A 9,020-nucleotide genomic window follows, 5' to 3' on the forward strand; every position below is an offset into this window, starting at 1 on the left:
TTGGAATCTTTTATCTGTGGCTTTGATCAAAGGCAAAGGAAACATCTGGTGTTGTGGTAGTGAACATACAGAAAGTGATACAGCTGCAATATATGTAATCATATCAGTCGTAGTGTTCACAGCAATAGGGGCACCAGCAGTGAAATAAAAGTACGTGATGTAATTAAAAAGAAGTTAATGCTTTCTTTCTAAGAACTAGACTACATAGAGCATTACAAACTAAGTGTTAGATGTCTCTGCCTATTCACTTCTTGTCATGTGACATATCATGCACACCACTTCTTCCCAGCTGCTAGCAACAAAGCCACAGACTAAGCTGGTTTCTGGGTGAACTGCATATCAGGCCCTATGATATCTGAGAACTGACACTTCTGCTTTAAGTCGACTGGAGATATGTTTAGCATGCCATCTGTAAGCTTTTTTTAAGTTCCTCTTCAACTATATAAAATATGTTTTACTGAAATATCTGTCAAAACGGTTTCTGCAGGAAACTGACACCGATCACATGGCGATAATATTACTCTTCCTTAAGCCAGTCCTTATTTGTTCAGTGGTTCTAAGTTAAATACTGCTACTGTACACTAATCAGCAGCATAGCTGTGTTGTGCCTAGCTTAATGAAAGCATTGTGTGTGATGTTGAAATTGGCTGTAAGTCTGTTGGTGTTAGTAAAATTATCTTCTGTTCTGAATGTAATTCTGATAGATCAATGTTGTGTTTTATCAGACTAAATGATCAATATAGCAAAGAAATCAGACAGTATATATATCAGAGAATCAGTATAATGGCCCACTGTTACTCATCTCTAAAACACTGACCCTCTTAACACAGAATTATTATACTTACAGAAGTGTTTATTACTTGCACAGACTGAATCAGTTAATACACAACAACATCATGCCGTAATGGCATTTGTGTCATTTTTATTTATTAATCCATATTCATATGAAAAACAGAATATTACAGAAAAAATAATAAAATGCATTGCTATGGACAATATTTACCATGACTGAGCTGAAGTTGTATTCAATTGTTAATATTCATTCACCTCAAAAGTCAGAAGTCAAATGGCCTGGTAATTTTAATAAATTTTTCTGAAAAAAAGCATCTAAAATAAAATTAATTATTGCTAAAATATCTGTCAAGTCTTGTTTTAAAGATAATGTTGTTGGACTCCAATACTGAAAAGTGGTCCAATCCATTTATGCACAACATCTGCATGAATCCCTGTTATTTTCTGTCAATATTTTGTAAATCTCCTGCAAACCATAAAGCATAGGATCCATCAGTGTTGTTAATTTGAGATCTATTTGTACTTCATATTTCCAACAAACATTTTTTTGAGAAAGTACTTTGAATAAAGTTTTAAATTTCCCCCACCTCTTGTATACAAGTGAATATAAGTAGAAACTCACGAGCCACTTCCTGCATTTTTGCAAAGCTTTTTACCTTTGTAATATCTTGTATGGTCTGTGAGAGCCAGATTTGTACTAACTATTCCAGTTTTCTTCTTACACAGTGGACAGCAAGAGTCAAGATAACTTTAACTCATTTACAAAATTTGTTAAAAAAATTCTAATTTCAATAGCACAGTATTTTAGTTTAATTAATTGATCTGATTGTAGTGGATGTCTTTGTAATTACTTTAGTTGTTTTGTTGAATATTATAATAATACCTATTTTAATTATTTGTATAAAATTGTTATGATATTTCTCTTATATGTTAAAACAATAAACTTGTTTTGAAAAAAAAAAAAAGATAACTTTAACTCCATAGAATGATGTCATTTTTAAACTTAGATTGTGATATTCAATGCTTCACCAGTTACTTTCACAAAGGTAACCAAAACAGATCTTGTTATCAGACAATATTCAAAGCACTTTATTTGTAATAACATCAAGGAACAATATTAGTGCTTCTGACATCTTTTTTTATATAATTGTGAATGCTAAAACATATAACACATATTGCAAGAAAAGTTAACTGAGCATTGCATGTACCATTTAGTTACTCCTGCAAAACTCAGTTCCCCTCACTTTTCACAATTTTACATCAAGAGGTTTTTGTGCCATTAATATAGCCCTCTTGCTTATCTAAATCAGAAATGTAAAATCTGAACAGCAGCAGTGTCTGAAGCAAGCATCTAGCACCCATATATCAAAGGTCTCTAGTTAAACCAAGCTCAGTGAAATTTTATTTAGCTTCTTTTGTACAGCCACTGTTTTATTACTCTTAAAAGTAATAGAGAGAAATAACTCATATTTTATTTTACTGTAAATGTTCAAAAGTGAAGCCAATCAAAGCTATTTGTTTCATCGGGACAGACTACATACATATATATTTAAATTCTTGCCATGAACTTCATACACAGGAGCATGCAAGTACAATATTCTTCTGACAGAAATAAGTTATGCATTTATATGCATACTTGTTAATAACTATATAGCCATGTCTTATAGGTTCATAGGTGTGTACTAGGCTAATGGACCTGGAGCCTTTACAAGCCTAGCCCATAGAAGTGCCCTGGCATCGTGCTGCCTGACGTTAGTTCCCAGTGCCTCTTCAAGTAGAGCCACTGGGGTGATCCCTGGGTTGAACTTTCTACTTCCCATCCGCTCATCAAGATTTCTCTTGAAGAGGGCCAGTGAGGTGGTCTGCTTGACATGTATGGGAAGTCTATTCCAGAGCATGGGTAATCTCTGGGTTATGAACCTGTCCCCCCAGCATGTTCTGTTGTTTGTGATAATGAGGTTGAGGTCTCTGGAGCGTGTGGTGCAGAGGGATTGAAATTTCTTTAGATCTCCATAACAACCCTATATGTACCTGCAACCACCCTGCTTAACCCCTCCCTCTCCCTATTCCCACTTTACCACTACGTCTGATCTATAAGACCTTTCCTATTTCTATAACTTACTATATCTATATGCTCTCCCTTCTACACCCTCCCTCTAGATCACTTCATCCCTCCTCTACTACTTTCTTCTTCCGCACCATCTCTTCCTCTGATCTGAGACCCCTTGTACATACACTTTTTTCTTTTTTTTACTCCTGCACTAGTTTCTTCCTAAGATCTGAGGCCCCCTGCACATACTCAATTTTTCCTTCTACCCACTAATCTAATAATGCCATATTATTTTCAAATGATTACCTATAACCTTAATTCTCTTACTGCAATCCTCTTGATTTATTATTGTTGTTTTTCCTTTTACAACCTTATTATTATTATATTTTTGTATATAGCTATGTTTAATTCCGTTGAGTACATTATTTTTTTCTTATCCATTGTATTCATGACATTGTTTCGCTCTGTATTATTGTAAACTTGTCTCTATTTGTATGTCTGTTTGGGGCTTTTCCCCTCAGGTCTCCACTGAAAAAGGGTAAATTCTTACCCAGCTGGACGAACCCGGTTAACAAATGCAAAATAAATAAATAAATAAATAATTGTAGCATTTCTAACAGAGATGGGTCAGAAATGGCTTTCTAAGTCAAGCAGAGATCGCCTCTTAGTAGACGATATGAGACAGAGAATAGTTGGAGTTTTTGAGTCTGTCCATGTAGGACATGTGTTTAAGGCCTAGGATCCTCTTCGTGAGGTACTTTTGTGACCTTTCCAGCTGTTGCATGTGTCTAGTGAGGTACCTGCCAAATGGGGCATTATACTCGATGACTGATCTAATGAGGGAAGAGTAGAGAGAGATGATGATGATCTCTTTCTTCCTGGATGCAAAACCCTTGGTAATGAGATGTGCCCTATAGAAGGACTTTCTGAATACAGTGGCAATGTGGTGGTTCATAGGCTGGTACTAGTCTATCAGCCCTAAGGCCTATACAAGCCTAGCCAAAAGAATTCCCTGACTATTTCTTCCCACAATATTTACTTCCCTGGACCCCTGTCTAGCAGGGCAACTGACGTGATCCCCGGGGCGAATTTCCTATCTCCCATCCAATTGTCAAGGTTCCTTTTGAAGAGGGCCAAAGAGGTGCTCTGCTTGTCAGATTCTGGGGAGTCTCTGGGTCAGAAACCTATCCCTGCAATATGTTTTGTTCATTGTGATTACAAGGTTTAGATCCCTGGATCGTGTGGCTCTGACGGATTAGGATTTCTTTAAGTGTAACATGTCCAACAGCTCTGGGTTTGACATGGCCTTGTATGATAGGCAGAGATCGTCTCTGAGTAGACAATATGCGACAGAGTATAGGTGGAATTTTTTTAGATGGTCAGCATAGGGCATCTGCTTTAGGCCTGTGATTCTTTTAGTGAGGTATTTATGCGGCCTTTCCAGTTGTTGCAGATGTCTTGAGAGGTACATACTAAATGAGGTGTTGTATTCTATAATGGGTCTAATGAGGGATGAGTACAGTGAGACAATGACCTCCTTTTTTCTGGATGAAAAGCCCTTAGTGATGAGGTGTGCCACATAGAAGGATTTCCTGACTGTTGTGGCGATGTGGTTATCGAAGGTGAGACCACTGTCCACCTGTGTCCCTAAGTCTCTTATCACACTTTCAGTGTTTAGTGTACTGCCACCTATGTGGTAATTCACCAGTACATGTTTTTACCCAAAGGGGATAACTATACATTTCTTGGTATTGAGCTTGAGCCCATAGCTTTGGCACCAAGCATCTGTTTCTGTAAGGCCCTTCTGTAGAATATCCACATCATTTGGGGATTCAATAATGGCTCCTAGTTTGCAGTCATCTGTGAACTTTATTAGCCAGAGTCCCTCAGTGTTGGCCTGTACTTCAGAGAAGTAGATGCCAAACAAGGGTGGTCCCAGAACTGAACCCGGAGGTACTCCACTTGTCACTTGTCTGGAGCTGGATTTGGAGTCAGCTACTTTTACAGTGTGGGTTCTGTCAGTAAGCCAGTTGGCAACCCATAGAGTGACGTAGGGATTAATGCCCAGCTTAGTAAGTTTATCTATGATTCCAGAGTGGGGGATGGTGTCAAAGGCCTTGGCGAGGTCCAGATAGGCTCTGTGGACCGCCTTACCCTCATCCACAGCTCTGGAGACTGATTCTAAGAAGTCAATCAGGTTCAGGAGACAAGATCAGCCCTTCACAAACCCAAACTGGGGGGGGGGGGTCCAGTGTTTGAAGATTGCCAATGTCTTTGTTTATAAGTTCCATGATAATACATTCCATGGCCTTGCAGATCAGGCTCCTCAGACTGATGGGGCAGTAGTTCCCAGGATCCAAGGTGGATCCTTCCTTGTGGAGTGGGATAACTGTAGCTGTGTGCCACTGAGTGGGCATGAAGCCTGGCGTGAGGCTATGATTAAACATGACACTTAGGTGAGGTGCCAGTTAATTTTGTAGTTCATGTAGTACACAGCCCAGGATGTCGTCTGGTCCCATGAATGCTGTATTCTTAATGGTTGAAGGAGGGGTTGCTGTCAACCTGTGTCCCACTCAGTGTTCACTGGGCTCCCATCGATGTGGTAATTAATGGGAAATGAGTTTTTCCCAAAGGAGATGATGATGCATTTTTTTGCATTAAACTTAAGGCCATGGTTTTGACACTAGTCATTGGTCTCAGTGAGGCCTTTCAGTAGGATGTCTACATTACTTGGGGAGTTAGTAATTGTTCCCAGCTTACAGTTGTCTGCAAACTTGGTCAGCCAGAGTCCCTCCATGTTGGCCTGGACCTCTGAGAAGTAGATGCCAAACAGGAGAGGATCCAGAATGATCCCTGTGGGACTCCATTCATGACTGGTCAGCAGTCTGACTTGGAGCGTGTTACTTTCAAACTATGGGTTCTGTTTGCAAGGCAATTTGCAACCTACCTAATGATATAGAGGTTGATGCCTAGATTGGTGAGTTTATCAATAATTTCTCAGTGGGGAATGGTATTAAAGGCCTTGGCCAGATCAAGATAGGCTGTATGAACTGCCTTGCCCTCATCCACAGCTCTGGTGACTCAAAGAAGTCAACCAGGTTGAGCAGGCATGATCTACCTTTCACAAAACCAAACTGTGTGGGAGCTAGAGTTTGGAGATTCCCCTATATTCTTATTAATTAGGTCCATGATGATGCGCTCCATAGCCTTACATATCAGACTCATCAGGCTAATGAGGTGATAATTCCCAGGGTCTGTAGTTGCTCCCCATTTATGGAGAGGGATAATTGTAGCAGTGTGCCATTCAGTAGGGACAAAGCCTGAGGTGAGGCTGTGACTGAACAGAGCACACAGATGTGATGCCAGGTCACTTTGCAGTTCATGTAGAACACATCCAGGGTATTGTTGGGTCCCATGGAAGCTGTATTCTTGGCCTTGGACAATGCAGCTTTAACCTGTGCTGCAGTAATGCTGGGTGCCTGGCATTCCTCCAGTATTGTAATTGGTCCTTTGGGGGGAGAAAGAGAGAGGGGTAAAGTCGGCACTGAATCTGTCGGCCACTATGATGGCACTGTTGGCTCAGTATAGGAGGTACCATTGTGCAGTAACTCAGCAAACCTGGGCATTGCCATGGAGATTCTTGATGCAACTATAGAAGGCTTTGTGGTTGTTTTTAGTGTATGTCACAATTCTGCCTTCATAGCTGGCTTTAGAGGTTTTGATGAGGGATCTCAACTTTTTGTTGAGGCTAATAATGATGTTTTTCCAGTCTTGGGACTTCACCTTTTTCTGCAACAGTTTCTTCCTTCTGTTGTATAGTTTATTAATTGCAGGAGACCACCAGATTGGCTTACTTTGTTTGGAGGAGAGTGTCTTGGTTCTGTCAGGTTTGACAAGTTTCCATGCATTTATGTACGTGTTCGTACAGTGCATTGGTGTATGATTCGGAAGTCATGCATCTATTTTCCATTGACATAGGTACTGTGAAGTTAGCCACTTCTGTTTTTAGGAACCCAAAGTCAGCTTTGAAGAAGTTATTCATGGTGGTTACCTTTGTGTGGGTGTGGGGGTGTGGGTGAGATGTGAATTTCCATGGTGATTAGTTTGTGGTCGGATCTAACCAGGGAGGAATTGACTATTGGTATAGAGCAATGGTTGCCCACATTAGTAAAAACCAGGTCAAGGATGTTACTTCCTCTAGTGGGGGTAAGAATGAGCTGGTCCAGGCTATTGGAACTGATGAATTCCGGGAAATGTTGGGCCAGTGTATTCGTGCATGAGTAGTTTTCCCAGTTGATGGAGGGGTAGTTGAAGTCACCTAGTATGAGTGCGTTGGGTTGTACCCTAATAGTTTACAGGGTGCTTAGGAATTTGGACTGAGAGTCTTAGGAATTGGTTGGGGACCTATAGCAGGCTATGACCTGAATTGCTGTCTTACCCAATTTTATTTGTACCTGAAGCATCTCAGATGTGTTATGCTGGGCTACTAATCTGGAGGTGTGCATATTCTTTATGAATATGGAGACACCACCACCTTTGGAGGTTTGGTCCATGTTCTGGAGCCGAAATGTGTGGAATGAGTTATAGCCTGGTAGCACAGGGGTGCTTTCTGCTGCTTTAAATCAGGTCTCTGTTACAGCAAAAATGTCGATGTTCTCCATTTTGAGGAGTGCTTCGAGCAAGTGCATCTTGAGATTTAGACTTCTAGCACTGAGCAGCATGATCATCAGAATGCATTTATTTATAGCTGTGACAGTGGTAATTTGCTCTTTGGAACATCGCTTAAAAAGGCACTATAGGGAAGGCAAGAGCCTTAGCCAGTATCCGGAAATCCAGGGGTGACAGATGCAGGCCGTCTCTGGCAAAGCATCAAGGTCTATCAATCATGTCATTCCAAGCAGACAGATACGGGATCCCCTTAGAATGACACCAGAAACTTAGCCAATTGTTGAAGTCAGTCATTTTCTGCTTGTACTGCGGTATCATTCTGGGCGATAGTAGGATGCTGTTCAGGGCTAAGGTCATACCTGGCTGGGCCACATAATACGAGAGCTCCTCCATGTCTCTTCTCATGTAGTCCAGGGAGGTGCATCTCAGGTCATCCACACCCACATTGACAGTGACAGAGTCATACTTGTACTTGTTGTAGAGTGACCTGAGTGCGTGTGTTATGTGTCGGATTCTGGCACCTGATATAGACAGCTAACTGTTACCTTATCCTTATTCAACCTAGTGAGTGGGACCTCAGTGTGCCTCACTATCAAATCATCTATGATTAGTGCATTGGGCAAGCTGTTTTGCCTTAGGGGCTTAGGTTGAGGAGCACACTGTGTAGGTGAGCTATGTGTCTTGTGGTTTGTGCTGTGTTGTGGTGGTCGAGTGTGTTTCTGCCTTGTAGGTGTCTGCTGTTTGGGTAGATTTCTATTGACAGCCTCCATGAAAGTGGGTGTGTGGTTTGTGTTTTTATATGAGAGCTGTGATGGTAGGTGTTCTGGAGGGTGATGTGTTGCGTGTGGTGTGGTGCAGGTGTTGACCTTCTCCTCTTGACCAGCTATTCCGGTCTTGGCTTGAGAGTGCATGGCTTCTAATTTGGATATATAAGTGCATCTCTCACAAGTCTGAGTGTTGGGAGGTAAGAGAAGAGGATGTCTGTGTACATGAGGCAGTTGCTACACTGCATCAGAATGCCCAAGTTCATCAGGTTAATAGGAGAAAGTACAGGGAACTGACCTTTAGACATGCCAGAAAGGATGGTCATTATTACTAAGTACTGGAGCTGTTTCCTTAAATATTCCTTATACAGGAAAAATGTCACTCAAGGTGTCTGAGTCTGTAAGGAGCACTGCCAAACACTTGAGGGGAAACTAATACGTAGACCTTGAAAATTTAAGGATGAAGTATTTAGGCAAATATTCTGAAGTTAGAAAGAAATCAAGCAGTACTTACTGAAAAATAAAGAATGAGCTTGTCAAGAATGATGAAAAGAGGGGAGTCGCATGAATGCCTACTGCCTGGCTACTACTAATGCTGGTCTCAGCACAGCTTCACTCTGTTGGGATACAGTACTCCTTTGCTTCTTCTCTCACCAGAAGCAAAATGTTAGCACCAATCCAAAGAAGAGAAACAGGCCACAGCCTGTTTGGTGATCCACCGTCTTGTCCCAGATGATGCAAGAGTC

The sequence above is a fragment of the Protopterus annectens genome, chromosome 15.part0 (genome assembly GCF_019279795.1).
Source record: "Protopterus annectens isolate FY-2018-M chromosome 15.part0, PAN1.0, whole genome shotgun sequence".
Taxonomy (NCBI): domain Eukaryota; kingdom Metazoa; phylum Chordata; order Ceratodontiformes; family Protopteridae; genus Protopterus; species Protopterus annectens.